At 42.4% G+C, this 20,888-nt stretch overlaps 1 protein-coding gene across 5 annotated transcripts in view; it reads right to left on the bottom strand.

Annotated features, from left to right (window-relative positions):
- The window catches only part of COL16A1 (collagen type XVI alpha 1 chain), a 3,146,845-nt gene that overhangs the window by 720,243 nt on the left and 2,405,714 nt on the right, over positions 1–20,888 (bottom strand). The window lies entirely within an intron of this gene.

Here is a 20,888-nt window from a genome sequence, read left to right as displayed (position 1 = left end):
TCACTGGTTCGCTGTGCCAGGCAATGAATTTCACTGAAATCTTTTCTAGTTAACAAGCAGTGAGAAACACATTCATGGGGAGAGATTTGTTTTCATATTCCATTTTGACTATACTAGAGATTTAAATGTTTACTAATTAGGTGCTCATTTAATGTTATGAAAACAATTAGTTTTATTTATAATCAGTTGAAGTACAAAATGTATTACTTTTAATGAAGTTAGATAGGAAACCCATAATTTAAAAGGATTTTAGAATATGCTTAGGTCAGATATTGGCAGGCAGATTTCCCACAGTGGTATATATCAATGTGAAAGCACTGTCTCTTTGAATCTTTTTAAAGCTCAGAGGCATATTTTCCCTCTTGTGAATTGTCTAGAGTACTTGTCTCGATTACAGACTGTCATTGTGACACTATTGTTCTGTCCATGACTGAACGTGAAGTCTGTATATCGCGACTGTTAGACAGCTTCTACAAAGCCATTGGAGCATTCAATGGTCAACAAGGGATATTGTTGGCAAGACATCTGACAACTGTCACCAGGTTGCTTCACGCTTGCATGTTAAGCTGTTTTGAAATGGTGAAAGAATATAGAAGGGGTAAACCATATATTAAGATGGGGAAGTAAACCATATATTAAGATGGGGAAATATGGAATCAGCCAAAGCTTTCATAAGTATGACAAGCAATGACTATGGAATGCATGACTGGTTTCCATCTGGGTTTACATACCAAGTTACTCATCAGATAATACTGTCCAATTTGAGAGCAATCACTGCCTATATTTGTGGAAGATAAATTCCAGCTGAAAGGCAATCTCAGCTGTGAAAGGTAATATGTCATTCTTAAAAGAATGCTCAGCGAGCAGAGAGACATGTATGTCTGTAACCAGTGAACAATGACAGAACACATTATGCAAAGCCGCAGGAAATGAATGCCCCACAACTGTTAAACACAGCATGTTACACTGCACCACAGCAAACCCAGGCGATACTTAGAAGGACTCAAAGAACCAGTTTATCAGCCACATTCAAATGCAAAGCCATTGACCCAAGACATACAAGGTATGGTATACCTGTCTGACAATGGAATACAAGTTTATGACATGAAATTACATTGGTACTCAGTATGATTTCAGTTTTATGCATTTACACAGACACATTTCACAGTACACAACACACATTTTAGATTATAGCTGTAAAGCAGATGAGTTGTGATTAGCAACAAAACACAAAAACAGAACAGGTAGACTGAACCCAGATAATGGCTGTCAGCTGGTGACACATTCTAGGCCAACTTTAGTTATTGCAATGCTATCAGGAAACACTCCAGCTATGACTGTTCCAACACTGGACAGGGCAGTACACACCATTTATAATCAGCGAATACTGCAACCATAACCATTTAAGGAGAAGTAACACCATTTGACACCACTCCATCAATGAGTAGTGCAGCAGTGATCACTCCACCAATGACCACTGCAGGAATAAAGACCCAGCAGTGTCCACTGTAATCATTCATCTCCAGTACTGCAGACTGCACTGCTACATTACCAAATCCATCAGGGCCACTTCTGAAATGATTATTCAAACATTGCCTACCTCAGTGGTTCTGTGTTCAGCGCTCCTCTTTATCCATTCCAGCAGTGTTCAGTGAAACAGCTACCACTCCTACAACAATTCTTTCTACTGGGGATACTGACTCCTACAGTTGAACTTATTTAATCAGTATGTAATCCATGTCTAATCACTCTAGTGGTGACCACTTCATTAATGTCCACTGCAGAAGTAACCAGCATAACCAGAAATAGCTCCAACATTAAACACTAGAGTAACAAATGCATACTATATAGTCCAGAAGTGACCACTTCAGCATTATCCTCTTCAGCTGACATCACTGCAACAATGCCTGTTTCAGTCATCTTATTCCAGCATTGATGGTGTCTTTAGCATTTAATGCTGCACTTGTGACTCCATCAATGAATGGTGCTGCAGTGGTAGCTTCTAATGTGACCAATGCCAACTGTCTACTTCATCAGTGAATAGTGCTGCAGTGGTAGCTTCTAATGTGACCAATGCCGACTGTCTACTTCATCAGTGAATAGTGCTGCAGTGGTAGCTTCTAATGTGACCAATGCCAACTGTCTACTTCATCAGTGAATAGTGCTGCAGTGGTAGCTTCTAATGTGACCAATGCTGACTGTCTACTTCATCAGTGAATAGTGCTGCCGTGGTAGCTTCTAATGTGACCATTGCCGACTGTCTACTTCATCAGTGAATAGTGATGCAGTGGTGCGACTGCAACAGTAGCCGGTACAACATGTTTGTAAGTGAACAGTGCTGCAATAGTGTTTACAACATTGGACAGTATATCCTATTCACTCATCAGTGACCAGTGCTACTGTGGTTACCATAACAGTGATAAATGTAGCCCTGTCCACTCCATCTGAGAATAGTGCTGAAGTGGTGACTACAGCAATGCGTAGTGCTTAAGTTTTCACTACACTGGTGTAGAATGCTGGAGTGTAACCCCAACAGTGCGCTGTGCCATATTGTCTATGCTGCCACTGAATACCAGAGTCTTACAGCCTTATCCATTCAAGCAGTGGCCCCCCATGAACATTTTAACAGTGTTCAATCAATCTACAATGAATGTAAATTCATAGATTCATAGATTATTACTAGGCTAACTACCCTCATATAATGCTTTAAGCCTAGCCAATTACCTCCTGTGAGAATCAAACCCTGCACCTTGTGTTTCTAAGGTAAGCACCTTAACCATTACGCCACCCTCTCACAATCATTAAATATTTCTTTATTAGTGAGTATTTACCAGTGTGCAGTACTAATACTAAATAATTGTCATATACCTTGTATCGATTCTTAACCAATGATTATATTAGGTTCATAGATTAGTACTAGGCTAACTGCCCTTGTGCGCCATTTTAAGCCTTAGCCAATTGTCCCCTGTAAGGATCAAACCCCACACCTTATCTTTATAAGGTAAATGCCTTAACCAATATATCAGCCTCTCTCCATTATATTATGTCTAATTTGTTATAATTAAACTGCAGATGTTATTTTATTTTTGAAGACTGTAAAATTATTGTTCTTAAAATGTTATGTAATAATTTGGAGATTGATCAAATAGCAATAAATAAATAAATATTTAATGGTTTATTCTGTGCTTTATCAAAATCATATATCCATTTCAGGGTACATAAACAGATGCTCATATACACCAAAAATGCTGAATAAAAACATGGCATATCTAGAATTAGTGGGGTTTGGCTTCTAAATCTATGTAGCTGAAACAGTGGGATGTCCCGAAGGGGTCATTTGCATAAATTATATGGGTCTTCACTACAGGAGATTTAAGGTATCACACAGTGAAGACTTCAGCTTGGCTGGTTTTTCCTTGCAGTTTTAATTGAATGGTTTTTCTGAGTGAACTTTTTACCTTTTAGTTTGTAAAAAATATACAAATCCCTCGACAGATGTACAAACGGCAAAAGAAAAGAAGATTCAACTTAAGAGAGCTGACTGAAGGGCATGTCCTAGGTTTGATTCGCATAGCCTCCCTTTGCTTACTATGTCATGGACCTCATTAACAGGGACATTGGCAACCTCTAAACACTCGACCCCACAGAGTTTGGCTTTGTCAAGGGGCGGTCATGTCTGTTAAATCTGGTCAACTTCTTTGAGACAGTCACCAAAGCCATGAACAAGGGGAAGATTGTGTACACCACCTACCTTGACTTGGCCAAAGCCTTCGATACTCTTCCCCACTCGGGCATAATAGATAAACTCTCTACACATCAAGCAGAGTACTTCATTATCCCTTTTTAAGCGCTACCTGGATAACTGGATGGGAAACAAAAAATACATCCCTGGGATTCCACCTTTGTCCCTGCTGGACAGGGGCTTTGGGTGCTGACTTGTGTAAACATTGTCTAAACTGTTGGCAAGGCTTATAAGGGCCTCGGGGCCAATAGCCTAGTAACTTCCTGTGATCCTATGATCCTATGATCCTATGATATAATCATGAGTAAGTCAATAAGCAGGCAGTGCTGCTAGCCTGAGACTGGAATGGCTCCAAGTGGATCAGCGCTCTATCACTAATAAGTAAATATGAAGGGATATGTGTCTAAGCTAACCTTTGTTCTCCTTTGGTTATTAAACTTTATACATTTTATTTGCTACATATACCCTCTTTTAAGTGCCAAACTACTGGAGTGTGCACATTTTTGTGGCCACCTTTTTAGCTAGCTGTATTTGCAAAAGCTTCCTCATGAATTGTGCATGCTGTCTGCAGTTCTGTTACCTGTAGTTTAAGATCTGTCACACATTTACTATCTTTTAGAACACCTCTATTACTTCACTTTACTGTTACTTCTAAGTGTAACTTTTTGATAAAGTAGCACAGCTCTATGCCTGCCTTCTTTTATCTTCTGGGCACACCTTCCATTTTCTCTAAGTTGTAGCTATAAATCTTAAGTCCCCCCCATTTTATGGAACTATGCCTTAAAATAAATTTCAAAATATATTTGTGCATACTGTGTTACTGTGTGTGTGTGTGTGTGTGTGTGTGTGTGTGTGTGTGTGTGTGTGTATATATATATATATATATATATATATATATATATATATATATATATATTTATATATATTTATATATATATATATATATATATTTATATGGATGCACTTTATAATCCCGAGACTATAACGCCAAACACTCACAATACCAAACTCCCAAAACCGCGAAATTCAAAATCGCAACTTTAAAATAAATCCTCCACCACACAAACATACACACACCTTCCCCCACCCTACAATAAACCAATAACACGCACACACATACACAATAACATAAACACAGTCATCTAACCTACATATAAGAAGGGGGGCAAGCCCCCCTGCACCCCACCGCTACTTATATATACTTACTCCGAGGTCGCACTAAAAAGACAAAGACACTAATCCACCACTACATACTCTGAATTCCCGTTGCAAAAACACAACACTATCAGCAGTTACACACTCACACCCTTACTTACCTACCCTAACCTACCCCTAAAACTTCCCAACACATTCACATACACTCAAACCCCTACCCAAAACCATTAAAAAACATCACTTACCTGAATCTCCATACATATCCACACAACGGCAGGCAAACCATATCCCACAGCGCACCGCACCTTACCAACATAGTAAATCCCACATTGCACACCACCACAACTGCGGATTCGGCATTCCGAATTCAGCAAGTTCAGTTTTGCTCAACTGCATTTTCGGCACTTTCATCTTGAGATACTTAAATTTGAGATTTCAATATTTTGAGATTATCAAATGTTTATATATATATATATATATATATATATATATATATATATATATATATATATATATAAAATTGTATTTATACTATTTAATATTGTTTCATCCTCATTAATGGCACATATCCTTTCCACCTCTGTAAAATTTTGTTTAAAGGCAGTCATTATAATTTATCTTTTGGTCCAGCTTTTAGCACTTCATTTTGCACTTAAATGAAATCAGTTTCTGGAATAAAGTATTTAATTACTCCATGTAATTTCCAATTACTCTCTATTAACACTGGTAAAAGCAGCAACTCCTTTCAATCTATCTTTCTCTTTCAAAATTAGTGGCTCTCCATTTAGGCAGCTAAAGCTTAAGTTACCCCTTCTTTAAGCTAAAGCTTAAGTTACCCCTGCTTTAGCGCGATTTAGTGCGGAGTTGCCACTAGAGCAGCATCGGGCAGCGCCGGTTAAACAAGGTTGAACTCTTTCTGGCTCCAGAAAGTCTGTTCTTCAATTTTTCCCTTAGAACTGCTCTGTTAGGAACCTAAACAGTTTACACCTTCACTAAAAAGTGCAGCACTTGTTCCAAATACCTTTTTCTTCTCAAAAAGCTCAGCACTTGTCTTATAAGCATATCCCTTGTCTTATAAGCATTCTCTTTGCAGGTCAACCACTCCTATATTATACAAATCTCTCACTAGCAAAACTCCCCAGGAGTGCCCACTTCCCTGCTAAGCCCACTACTTTTCTGTCTCATACCAACTCATAATACTTTCTAGCATGTCGAAGGGTCAGATGCTGGCGTCCTCTCCTGCCCAGTTGGTGAATCTGGGAATTCTGAGACAATGTTACAATTGCCTCATGTACACGGACAACCCTCTCCTCCTCCCACGTAACACTAGCACTTGTGAGAGATGCAGCTATTTAGCCAGACTGGAGGCTGAGCTCTCTCAACTCAGGACTGGCAAAACCAGGCAGGAGGAGAAGGCAACTACACACACCACAATACCAGTCTCACATAACTCAACCACACCACTGAATCAAACACATAAACACACTAAGACATACTCGGAGGCTCTGAGTAAAAATTTACCTAAACAGCAAAGGCCTCCAAAGCAGACACCCAAGCAACTGCAAACTCAAGACACCACACAAACAACACATAAAAAACAAAATCAGTGTGCAAAGCAGTCACTGCCCTTAAGGCCAAATACAACACCAAACATACTTGTCATAGGTGACTCCATAGTCAGACACACTGACGTCCCACTCACCAGGCTGAACAAGGAGAGGGTCACGGTAAGCTGCCTAGCGGGCGCTAGAATTCGCCACATAACACAAGCACTCAGGTCACTACATGGCAAGTACAAGTATGACACAGTCATTGTCCATGCTGGTGTGAACGACCTGAGACGTACCTCCCTGGACTACATGAAAAGAGACATAGAGGAGCTCTCTGATTATGTAGCCCAGGCAGGTATGACCCTGACCTTGAGCAGTGTCCCTCCTTCACCAAGAATGATGCCACAATATAGTGACAAGATGATCAGCTTTAACAATTGGCTTAATTTCTGGTGTCATTCAAAGGGGATCCAGTGCCTGTCTGCCTGGGATGACATGCTCGACAAGCCACGCTGCCAAGGGACAGCTTGCACCTGTCACCCTGGGATTCTGGATATTGGCTAAGGCTCTTGCCACCCCATAGTGCCTTTTTAGGCAAGGCTCAAATTCTAAACCTACCACCCTAGAAAACAAAAATGTGAAGAAACTAAGGGTAATGCTGCTCAATGCCAGAAGTCTAAATCTCAAAATGCATGCACTCGAGGCCCTTCTCAGTATGGAGAACATCGATGTCTGTGCTGTGACTGAAACCTGGTTCAAGGCTCCTGAGAGCACCCGGCACTATCAGGTTTCATCTCATATCATGCGTTCGGCCCCAAAACCCGGACCACACCACAAAGGAGGTGTATCCATATTCATCAAGGATACCCACACCTCCAGGTTGGTGGCTACGCACAAAGCATCGGAAACCATCCAGGTGCAATTAACCATAGGCAAAACTGCTCTACAATTTGTAGCATGCTACAGGCCACCCTCTCAAACTCAGGAAACCCACACAGCCTTCCTGAAGACACTGGAGGGTATAAATGTATCACCAAACACCATCATATTGGGTGACTTCAACTACCCGAATATAGACTGGGAACATTACTCAAGCCCAAACTTTCTAGCCCAAAGGTTCCTGGAGTTCATAAATTCAAATGCCATGGAACAACTAGTCACCGTCCCCACAAGAGGAGAAAATATACTAGATCTCATCATCACGAACATGGGGACAAAATGCTCCACACCGGAAGTATATCCCTCATTGGTGAGATCAGATCATAAATTAATCTCACTAGAAATCCACATCCCGCCCCCACCCCAAACAAAAAAGACCACAGTGAAGAACTTCTCTAAAGCAAACTTCACACTACTCTTGACAGGTGTGGTATCCTTCAAGGCTCCCGAGCCAATGGAAACCACAACCCAAGCTGCGGAAGCCCTTACAAATGCCTTCTATGAACACCTTCAGTACTGCATGGATCAGGCAATCCCAAAAAAAACCAAGACTCTTTCCACCAAGGGCAAACGTCCAGTCTGGTGGACCCCAGCCATAAACAAACTTTACAATAAGAGGAGAAAGCTATTACATGATAGAGCAAAATCCCAAAAAGGGAAGGCATCTTTGATCAGCACTAGCAAGAAAAAACGATCCCTCATAAAATCATCCAAGGCCAACTTTGAGAGAAAAATTGCCATAGATTCAAAAGACAATCATAAGGCCTTCTTCAGCTATGTCAGAAACCTGGGTGGAAACTCCCAGATATGCTCAGAATTAGTCCAAAATGATACAAAAATTACTGAACCCACAGACATTGCCAACATACTGGCAGACAGGTTCAGCGCAAACTTCACCCCCCCTCTCCCCCTCAAAAGGAGAGATAACTATCCCAACTGAGTGTAGCCTCCCAGACATCTCAAATGCACAGGTGAAAGCTGCTCTCTCTAAAGCTAAAAACACAGCATCAATGGGACCGGATGGGGTCCCCGGCTGTGTGCTACATGAACTTAATGAAGAACTAAACCCGCACATAAGGCAGCTGTTTAATTTTAGCCTCACCAGAGGATATGTGCCCAAGGAGTGGCGTACGGCAACTGTGGTCCCACTCCACAAAGGCGGTGCCTCTACGGACCCTGGTAATTACCGCCCCATAAGCTTAACAAGCCTGGTCTGCAAAGCTATGGAGAGGATCATAATGGAACTCATAAACAAGGACATAGGGGACTTGCAGACCTTGGACCCAACCCAGTTTGGCTTTGTCAAGGGCAGATCTTGCCTTTTGAACTTGATCGACTTCTTCGAAACAGCCACCAAGGCCATTGATGAGGGAAAGGCAGTCAATACAGCCTACCTTGACCTTGCAAAAGCTTTCGACACAATACCCCACTCGGGTATTATAGAGAAACTTACCAGCTTAAATGTAAACCCATATGTCACAAGATGGGTTGCAAACTGGCTAAAGGACAGAACCCACAGGGTTAGAGTTGCTGGAGCCATGTCAGACTCCAAGCCGGTTACAAGTGGAGTCCCACAGGGCTCAGTCCTTGGCGCCCTATTGTTCGGCATCTACTTCTCAGAAGTACAGGCAAACATAGGAGGACTATGGCTGACAAAGTTTGCGGATGACTGCAAATTGGGTGCCATAGTGGATAGTACATCGGACGCAGACATCCTTCAGAGGGGTCTCATGGAAACTGATAGCTGGTGCCAGAGCCATGGCCTGAAGTTAAACGCAAAAAAGTGTATAGTCATACCCTTCGGGAAAAACAAGGTAACCCCAAGCTACCATATAGGTGGCAACCCACTAAGCACAGAAGAGGTTATCAGGGACCTGGGGACCCAGGTTGACAGTGGCCTCTCGTTTGACACTCACGTTGCTAAAGTGGTTCGAAAGACCTTCTACATTGCCCACCTGATCATGAAGGGATTCACATCCAGATCAAGTGAGGTCATTGTTCCCCTGTACTCTTCACTTATCAGACCAATGATCGAGTACAATGCCCCATTTGGGATGTATCTCACCCAACACCTGCAGTAATTGGAGAGACCCCAAAAGTTCCTCACCAAAAGGATAAAGGGACTCCAAAACCTGTCATATGCTGCCAGACTGAAGAAACTCCAACTCTATTCATTTGCATACCGTCTGCTCAGAGGTGACCTGTGCCTGACATACAAGGCCATGACCAACCCGGAATTAATGGACATGCTCCACCTCAAAAAAACCAAATCCACCAAAACCACTAGAGCAAGAGATTTAAACCTTAGCATGGATATAAATAGGACGTGCTGCAGGGATAGATTTATCACCCAAAGACTCCCCATGCTGTGGAATAAAATCCCGGTCCATGTGAGGCAGAGCACCTCGCTGTCTCTGTTCAAGAGAAATCTTGACCGGTGGATGGGAGATCGTAGGTTTACCCCGGGAATCATCTCTGTGTCACTACTGGACAGAGGCAAAACAAACTAATGGGCACAGTATTTCTAACATAAGGGGCGGCGTAAGCCACATAACTTTGGGCTAGGCTTATAAATGCCTTAGGGCAGTTAGCCTAGTATAAACCTATGAACCTATGAACCTATATCTAACTGCTTAGTGCACAATGCAGTCCTTAAGATATTAACCATCTTTTTCCATCTTATCTTTAAAATCTGCAAAATCTATTGCAAAACCATCAATTATTGGACAGCCCACATTCTGCATCTCAGTAGTCATCTTGGGATTAGTGATTCTGTTTTTTCCTGGTGAAAGAAGGAGCGCAGGGACATTATTTCCTGGAGATTGCTTATTACCGGAAAGCCTAATAACTGCTTCACAAATGATAGCTTGGAATTTGTGCTTATATTCTTCTCCTGGTGACAGAAGGAGCAGAGTGCATTGATTCCTGTTTCTGGCTGGGCAGTGAGTGTCTGTGCTTGACATTTTTGACTGGTCTGGTTGCTGTTCAAGGCATCTACCAGGAGAATACAACAACAAGCCTACAGACCCTTGCATCGTCTCGGACAAGACGGTGTACCCCCTCTATGACCCAGGAAACTCATACCATGTATTTAAACTTACAAAAAAGCACTTGCAATGTGTTGCAATAAAATCCAAAGCTGCCAAGTGGTGAATCCCAAAGAAAATGTCCTTTATTGACACAAATATAGGCTTTGAGCACTTTCGGCTATGAAAATGGCCTTCATCAGAAACACCCATAATCCCAATGGCAAACACTTAAATACCCTTCACTAACAAAAAATTACTATTCAATTAACCAATTAATATGTTTTATATAAATAACATAAATGACATAAACTAAAAACATTACTATAAGACACATAAAAACTACAATTCTACTTGCATTTATTGTACTTTGCTTTTCTGCGTAAAACAACTTTATAATTCACCCAACTATTAAGACCAGGTTTGTTATAAGCATTGAGCAGAATCTGCCATTATTCAAGCTCTCCTTCTTTGTCCCCATTAAAATCAGGAGAAACATAGTCTATTACTGAAAACAAAAACTTTGAACACTTGGAACATTCTAATGTGTGTTTAAACAATGCATTATTGTAATCTTTCTTTTTTATTCCATAATAATGTTCATAAATTCTCCTTCTCAGTGATCGATTAGTTTTCCTGTGTAGATAGAATTCCATGCTAGGCACTTTGCCACGTATACCACAAATTCTGAACTGCATGTAAACCTACCTGGCACTGTAATGTTTTTTTCATAGGTACTTACATCCCAAACCCAGGAACCCCACTTGGCCTTCCTGAGAACGCTGGAAAATATGAAGGTCTCTCCAAACACCATTATATTGGGCGACTTCAACTACCCAAACATAGACTGGGAGCATTACTCTAGCTCCAACACCCTAGCCCAAAGGTTCCTAGAATTTATAAACTCAAATGCTATGGAACAACTTGTTGCCACTCCCACAAGAGGGGAAAACATACTGGACCTGATCATCACCAACATGGGGGCTCTATGCTCCAGACCAGAAGTGTATCCCTCACTGGTAAGATCAGACCATAAACTAATCTCACTGGATATTCACATCCCAACCCCACCCACTGCCCAAAAACCACAGTGAAAACTTCTCTAAAGCAAATTTCACTCCTCAAAACCGAGGTGGAATCCTTCAAAGCCCCGGGTCTGTGGAAAATCTGCCCAGACCGCAGAATCCTTTATAAACACATTCTATGAACACCTTCAGGAATGCATTGATCATGCAATCCCAAATAAAACCAAGACCCAATCCTCCAAAGGCAGACATCCTGTCTGGTGGACCCCAACCATAAACAAACTATACAATAGAAGGAAGAAGCTACTACATGATAGAGCAAAATCCCAAAAAGGGAAGGCATCTCTGATCAGTATTAGCAAAAAACTACGGGCACTCATAAAATCGTCTAAGGCCAGCTTCGAGAGAAAAATTGCACAGGACACTAAGGATAATCACAAGGCTTTCTTTAGTTATGTTAGGAACCTGGGTGGGAATTCCCAAATATGCTCAGAATTAGTCCAAAATGACAAAAAATACACCGAACCCACAGACATTGCCAACATCCTAGCTGACAGGTTCAGCGCAAACGTCTCCCCCCCCTCCCTACCAAAAGGGAAAATATCTATCCCAGCAGAGTGCTGCCCCCCTGACATTTCAGATGCTCGGGTAAGAGCCACCCCCTCCAAAGCAAAAAACACAGCATCAATGGGACCAGAAGGTGTCCCGGGCTGCGTCCTACATGAACTCCAAGAAGAGCTTAACCCAAACCTAAAACTACTGTTCAATCTCAGCCTTACTTACAGGATATGTACCCAAAGAGTGGTGTACTGCAACAGTGGTCCCTCTCCACAAAGGTGGTGCCTCAACAGATCCTGGAATCTATCGCCCCATAAGCCTGACTAGCTTGGTCTGCAAAGCTATGGAAAGGATCATCATGGACCTCATAAATAAAGATATTGGGGACCTACAGACACTGGATCCTACCCAGTTTGGCTTTGTTAAGGGCAGATCCTGCCTCTTAAACCTGGTCGATTTCTTTGAAACAGTCACCAAGGTCATTGACGAGGGGAAGGTGGTCCACACAGCCTACCTGGACCTCGCAAAAGCCTTCAATACAATACCCCACTCAGGCATTATAGATAATCTCACCAGCTTAAATATAAACCCATATGTCACTAGATTGGTTGCAAACTGGCTCAAGGACAGAGCCCGCATGGTTAGAATTGCTGGGGCCATGTCAGACTCCAAACCAGTTACAAGTGGCAACTCACAAGGCTCAGTCCTGGGACCTCTCTTGTTCAGTATATATTTCTCGGAGGTACAGGCCAACACAGAAGGACTGTGGCTGACCAAGTTCGCAGATGACTGCAAACTAGGCGCCATAATCGACTCTCCAGCTGATACAAGCATCCTACAAAAGGGCCTCATAGAAACAGACAACTGGTGCCAGAGCCATGGCCTCAAGCTAAACACCAAAAAGTATATAGTCATCCCCTTTGGCAAAAACAAAGTGCCCACAAATTACCACATAGGTGGTAATCCATTAAGTATGGAAGAAGTAATTAATGGACCTGGGGACCCAAGCTGATAGCAATCTCTCATTTGAAAACCACGTGGCCAAAGTGGTTAGAAAAACATTTTATATAGCCCACCTAATCATGAAGGGATTCACATCTAGATCAGGGAAGGTCATTGTGCCTCTTTACTCATCCCTCATCAGGCCCATAATTGAGTACAATGCCCCTTTTTGGATGTACCTTACCAGACACCTGCAGCAACTGGAAAGACCCCAAAAATACCTCACCAAGAGGATCAAAGGGCTCAAACAGATGCCATATGCTACCTGGTTAAAGAAACTCCAGCTCTACTCAGTGGCATACCGCCTGCTCAGAGGCGATCTGTGCCTGATGTATAAAGCCATGTCCAACCCGGAATTAATGGACATGCTGCACCTCAGAAAATCCAAATCCCATCGAGCTCGGCTTGAGAGACTTGAACCTCAGCACTGAAATAAATAGGACATGCTGGAGGGACAGATTCATAACCCAGAAGCTCCCTTCACTCTGGAATAAAATCCCAGTCCAGGTTAGGCAGAGTCCCTCATTGACTCTCTTCAAGAGGAATCTTGATGAGTGGATGGGAGATCGTAGGTTTACCCTGGGTATCACTTCTGTGTCACTGTTAGACAGAGGCACAGTATACTAACCTCGAAAAAGGGCATATCAAAATGAATTTAAAATGGGTGGCGAAAGCCAAACACACTCTGGCTAGGCTTATAAATGCCCTAGGGCAGATAGCCTAGTATGAACCTATGAACCTATATAAGGTCCCTCTGCTATAAATCTGCACTCTGCAGTCTAAACACTTATACATAGCCTTAACTCTACTATTACTGGGTGCATGTTTGTTTTCTAGAATCTCTTTAAAATTCCTAGCCCTTTTGTTACTGTATATGGGTTCTTCTCTCACTGCAGCCTTAATTTCTTTATTTGCTACTAAAATCCATCCTGTTTGCCATTGGGATTATGGGTGTTTCTGATGAAGGCCATTTTCTTAGCTGAAAGCGCTTACAGCCTGTATTTGTGTAAATAAAGGAAGTTTTCTTTGGGATTCTCCACTTGGCAACTTTGGATTTTATTGCAACACCTCGCAAGTGCTTTTTTGTATATTTAACTTTGAACCTTCACTTGCATAGAGGCATATTTTCAGTTTGTCTTTCATTCATCACATGCATTTAAACTTTTGGAAGCACTCACCATCCAACCCGATACCAAACCCATGGGCGACTTTAATTACCCCACTATTAACTGGGAATCCTATACAACACCACTTTTACAGGCGCAGATATTCCTGGATTTTGTAAACACAAACTCTCTGGAACAGATTGTCAATACACCAACCAGGGGTGCAACCATACTTGATATGTTCCTCGTTAATATGGGTCAGCGCTGCACACCCCCTAGTGTAGTGTCTTCTCTGGTAAGGTCAAACCACAAAATGGTCTTCTTTGAAGTAAAAATAAAACCTGGACCCCCAGCTAACCCTGAAATACTCAGGAACTACTCCAAGGCTAATTTGCTGCTATTAAGTGATAATCTGGCAAAATCTGAAGACCCATAAACCATCAGAACACTGCTACCTATGCAGTACTGTTCAGAGAAACTCTATACAACCATGTTAATAACTACATAGAGGCAGCTAACTAACTCAAAAAAACAGGCCACCTTTGTGGAATCACAAAATCAACAGGCTGTATAACAGAAGGACGAAAACCATGGCAAAAATTAGGAGGTGCAGCACCCAGCAGGATAAAAGCACCCTCATCAAACTAAACAGAAAACTCAGAGGACAAATAAAGTCCACCAAGGTCAAATCTGAAGTAAATTTGGCTTCCTAGGCCAAGGACAACCACAAGGAATTCTTTAGCTATGTTCACCACCTCAAAGGCAACACACAGTTGTGTGCAGAGCACACTGTAAATGGAGCCACCTATACTGAGCCAGAAGATATAGCAAACATACCGGCTGACAAATTCAGTTCCAATGTTACCCTTCTCTCCCCCTCAACCTTCCCTCAGGAAATACCATCAAATATAACTCCCTCTGCTGTCACTATGCAACAGGTCCTTAATGCTCTTTCTAAGACCTAGAACACTGCATCAATGGGCACAGACAATATCCCAAAATAAATTCTAAATAGCATGAAGCATGCCCATTCAGAACTTCTGGAATTACTATTTAAATGTTGCTTCCAAACAGGCTTCGTGCTTCATGAATGAAGAACAGCAACAGTCATCCCTCTGCATGTAGGTGGGCCATCTACAGACCCTGGAAACTACAGACCCATAAGTCTTATGAGTCTCATATGCAAAGTCATGGAAAGAATTATCATGGAAATGATCAATAATGACAAAGTAAACCTCCAGACACTGGACCCAACCCAGTTTAGTTTCATCAAGGTCAGACCAGGCCTACTCAACCTAATGGGCTTCTTCAAAAAGGTCACCAAAGCAACGGATGACAGCAGAATGTCTCACACTACCTACCTTGACCTGGCCAGTTTCACACTACCTACCTTGACCTGGCCAGTTTCACACTACCTACCTTGACCTGGCCAGTTTCACACTACCTACCTTGACCTGGCCAGTTTCACACTACCTACCTTGACCTGGCCAAGGCATTTGACACAATACCCAACTTGGGCATTATTGACAAACTCAAGAGGTTAGGTACAAACATGGTTGTTACGCGGTGGACAGCCAACTGGCTCACAGACAGGACCCAGGAAGTTAAAATCGGGGAATCCACCTCTACAAAGAGGGCAGTCACAAGTGGTATCTTCAGGCATCAGTCCTTGGATCATTCCTTTTTGGCATTTACTTCTCTGAAGTCAAGGTCAGTCTCAATGGTCTCTGGCTGACTAAATTTGCAGATGATTGCAAATTAGGAGCTGTCATTGAATCCCACACTGACACAAATGTTCTCCAAGAAGGGCTGACACAGGCAAACAACTGGTGTCAGCGCCATGGAGTAAAACTAAATGCTGAGAAATGCATAACAGTATCATTGGGGAAGTCATTCATCCCTGGTAACTATCATACTGACAACACACCCCTTAGAGTTGACCGGGTAGTCAGGGACTTAGGGACACACATAGATAGCAATCTAGCCTTTGAACATCATGCGTCTACAGCAGTTAGGAAATCATTCTATGTTGCACAACTTATAAACAAAGGTATGGCATCTAAGTCCAAGGAAGTCATTGGTTCCACTGTATCCAGCATTCATCAGACCTGTCACTGAGTACAATGCCCCCTTTGGTATGTACCTACCCAGGCATATCCAACAACTGGAATGTCCACAGAGGTTCCTCACTAGAAGAATACAGGGCATAAGTAAAATGTCCTATGCATAGCGTGCCAACCCCTGTCCCTGTATTCTGTCTTCTACAGGCTGTTGAGGGGAGATCTATGCCTGGCATAGAGGGCATTGACAGACCCCACTCTGATGGACATTCTGCATGTCCGCTAAACAAACAGCACCTGAATTACCTGTTCTAAAGACTTAAACTTTCCCTTTTATATAAATAGTACCTGCTGGAGAGACAGATATGTATCCCAGAGACTATCCTGTCTATGGAACAGGCTACCCATTCATGAGAAGCAGAGGTGCTCCCCAACCCATTTCAAGTGTAATTTGGACAATTGGATGGGGAACAGGAAATCCATCCCTGGCTTGGCACCTATGTCTCTAATGGACACAGGCAACCTGTAAATGGTTCATCTCCCAGGTCCCTGCTTGTAAATGTTTATCTCCCAACCCTCTGCTTACACTTATCAAGGGTATCAGAACTTGTCAGAGATTTGGGATGTATGGCTAGGCTTAAAAAGGCCCTTGTGGTTGTTAGCCTAGTAAACACCTACGAACCTATGAACCTATGTACCTAATCCTCACCCACTGACTATGTTCATGAATTTACCTCCTCTTCTTGCACATAACATTGATTTTACCTTTGAGAAACCACAAAACTCCCCACCTTCCCATGAAATTCCCTATTTCCATGGACTGGAGCTGTATCACCTCCGACATGCTAACTGCCAGCTCATCTACACCCACATGCACAGTTACACTGGGAGTAGCCTTCTGTTTCCTGATCACTTTCAACAAGGCGCAGTTGTTTCTTTCCAGCATGACACATGGCACATTTTCTACGTAACCAAAAGACGTCCCTGTACTAATTTACACAACATATTGGATACCAGACTTTTCTACTAGGAGTGCACCGTCTGTGGCAGGATCACTGTTCTCTTCCTCTTTCCCTTCTCTTTTGAATCCCTTTTTGTAATTCCTTTTGTATTAAGCCTTTGTGCATTTACTCACCTTACGTTCCTCCCTCTCCAGTCATGAAACAGCAGCGTTATCTTACCGCTTTGCTTCTGCTTTCACAGGACTGCCTCTCATCTTCCTGCTCCCACTCCTTGATGAATACATAGTTCATAGTTCATAGTTCATAGTGTACTTTTAGTTTGCTTTACTTCTCATGAAGTTCCCTCTCAACTTTGTATTCACTTGGCTTTTCTCCATTAGCTGTGACCTGCTGATTCATTCTATTTAATCTCCACTAGTCAATTACTCTGAGTTTCTCTGCATGGTTCCTGTCTCCTCCCTATTCCCCTCTGCTTTTTCTCTAACGCCTTATACCTTTCCTCACTGTTCCCAAGACATTCCTGCTTTTTGACTGCCTCTCTGCTTTTCAAGAGCATGTCTGTCTTATCCTGATTTCCTGCAACATTCTTATCTCTTGTATTTCCTTACACAATCCCAGCTCACACTATCCATGCATTCCCTGCTTGCTTAGACTATCCATGTATAATTCACGTTTCCCCAAATCCCTGCTTCCTAACAACAGTCTTGTCTTCCTTCAACTTCAGAAGTAACTTTGATGGCATAATTTCCTTTGGCTATCACCCCAGTACACCCTGTTACCACTTTGCTGCCATCCTCAGTACACCCTGTTACCACCCTGCCTTCCTTCAAACTCCACCATCTTTATTTTATCATTCTCATTGGGTTCCGTGTTACTCATGGCTACATCATTTTATTGTGTACCAAGTCCAGCCTCTAACAAAGTCTGCAGTCTGCTCCTCCTCACAGCGCTCTGAGCCATGGAGTGTTGATTAATGCTGGGTTTGGCATGATTATTGCAGTTAATCAGTGAAAAATTTTCTACAACACCAAATCTTCATGACAGAAAGGAGAAGGGTGTTCACAACTTAAGTCATCTCACCAGCAGGGGGCACTCTTATTGATTTCTAAACTTTCTGAACATCAGTGTCACTTCATGCTGAATAAGTGTCGTTTTTAGTTCCTGACCACTGCTAAAAGGATGATCAGATGAATGGAAGCAGTTCCAGCCATATGTAGTACAGTTATGGAGACACCATGCTAGGGGGTAGAGTGAGAGTTCAGAACTGATTTCAAAAGATCTGGTGGTATTGTAGGTAGGTATATTATTATATGATATAACAGAAACTGCAGTCAGAAGGATCTTCACTAATGCAAACTTAAAGACATCTGCAACAGCTGGAAAGGCCGCAGAAATACCTTACTAAAAGAATCACAGGCCTAAAGCAGATGCCCTATGCTGACCGTCTAAAAAAACTCCAGCTGTACTCTGTGGCATATCGTCTACTCAGAGGTGATCTCTGCTTAACATACAATGCCATAGCAAACCCTGAGCTGTTGGACATGCTCCACTTAAAGAAATCCCAATCCCTCTGAGCCACACGCTCCAGGGATCTAAACCTTGTCATCACAATGAATAAAACATGCTGGAGGGATAGGTTCCTGACCCAGAGACTCCCCATACTCTGGAATAGACTGCCCATACATGTTAAGCAGAGCACCTCCTTGGCCCTCTTCAAAAGGAACCTTGATGACTGGATGGGAGATAAGAAATTCACCCCGGGGATCACATCAGTCACCCTGCTAGACAGGGGTCCAGGGAAGTAAATATTGTGGGAAGAAATATCCAGGGAATTGTTATGGCTAGGCTTGTATAGGCCCTAGGACCGATAGCCTAATACCAACCTATGAACCTATAAGAATGATGCTGGTAGCAATAAAATGGTCTTTTTAAGGGCAATCCTTGAAAAACTCAGCCAACCTTTGGATGTTGTTTTATGGAATATGTATCCCTGGCTGAAATGTCTTTCAAATATCAACAGTGGTATTGTCTAGAAACTCCAGAAACAATTCTTACATTGAGATCAACTGGAGGCTCACCAGAGTGAAGATGATAGATGCTTAATCTAAATTCATTCACAGTAACCCCCACTGAAGCTAAATACTGATTTCTCTGAAGGTGGGGAGCATCCCTTGTTGACAACATTGCTGTCTATCAATGGTTTGATAGGAACCTCCGCTGACAAGTCCAACAATACTCAACAGACCTGTTACCAAGCTTCAGTTAGGTCACTGAGCCAACAGATGTCATCTTACCTATTCTCTGGAATGGCGGTTCTGGTGGGGTGCTGGCATTTTTCAGATAGCATTTTATTTTTTATTTATTTAACATTTGTTTGCTGGGAAAGTCCAACTTGGAACAATGCCAATTTTCAGCAGAGACCTGGGGAGAAACACTCCAGATGCATGTCTTTGTAACGTGGGAGGAAACCGGAGTACCCGAAAAAACCCACATGAACACAGGGAGGACATGCAGACTCTGCGCAGAAGGCACTCCAGCTGAGAATTGAACCAGAAAACCTCTTGCCGTGAGGTGACAATGCTACTGCTGCACCACTGCGCCGTCCAGCAATCATGAAAGGGGGGGGGGGGTTCAACAACATGGGCCTTTTCACAAATGTTTTTTTCTGAATTTCAAGATGTGTCCTTTTTATGCCATATACAATGTGTTTTAAAATGAGAACACAGTAAATATGATTCAAAAGCATTATCATACCATAAATAGTACAACACACACAACTTCAAATCACCAATCACAGGCCTGTTTGTGCAAATGTGGTTGGACCATTGGCAAACTGTGATAAAATGCTAATAAAATATTTTTTGTTTCATTCAAATGGAAACAAGATGGCCATAATGGCCTTAAAACGGAAGAAATGTGTATGTTGCTCTTTTTGCTGAAGTCAAAAATGTGACGATGAAGTAAGAATGTAGTTTTACTCCTTCAGTAACTGGTGAAAATGAACGGAGGGGCAGGTTAATTTCCTGCTTCATCATTCAGTATGAAAATAAACCTGATTCTCAGAAAGCTGGAACATCATTGACACTGCCCTCTGGGAAGATGGCATTTACACAATCCTTCTTAGTGAATAATCACTTTTGATAATCATATTGCCAAGATGGTTAGAAAATCCTTCTATGTGGCCCAAATAATCACAAAAGGGTTCGCATCTAGAACAAAAGAGGTTATTGTGCCTCTCTACTCATCACTCATTAGACCCACCATAGAATACAATCCCCATTTGGGATGTACCTTACAAGACACCTGCAACAGTTGGAAAGGCCACAAAAGAACCTCACCAAGAGGATTACTGGCCTCAAGCAGATGCCCTATGCAGCCCGACTCAAGAAACTCCAGCTGTACTTGGTTGCAAACCGCTTACTCACAGGTGATCTCTGCCTGACATACAAGGCCATGTTCAACCCAGAATTGATGGACATGCTTCACCTAAAAAAAAAACAAATCCTGGAGAACCACACACTCTGGAGGTATAAACCTCACCACAACGATAAATAGGACATGCTGGAGGGATCGATTCCTATCCCAGAGACTCCCCATGCTTTGGAACAGGATTCCAATATACATCAGGCAGAGCCCCTCACTAACACTCATCACTGCAGTGGCTCTGCTGGACAGTGGCACAGGGAACTAATCTAAGGGGGTGGCAAAAGCCAACACATTCTGGCTAGGCTTATAAATGCCCTTGGGCAGATAGCCTAGTACT

The sequence above is a fragment of the Protopterus annectens genome, chromosome 1.part1 (assembly GCF_019279795.1).
Source record: "Protopterus annectens isolate FY-2018-M chromosome 1.part1, PAN1.0, whole genome shotgun sequence".
Classification (NCBI taxonomy): Eukaryota; Metazoa; Chordata; order Ceratodontiformes; family Protopteridae; genus Protopterus; species Protopterus annectens.
Note: the sequence above shows the minus strand (reverse complement) of the source record. Positions and strands in the feature narration are given on the sequence as shown.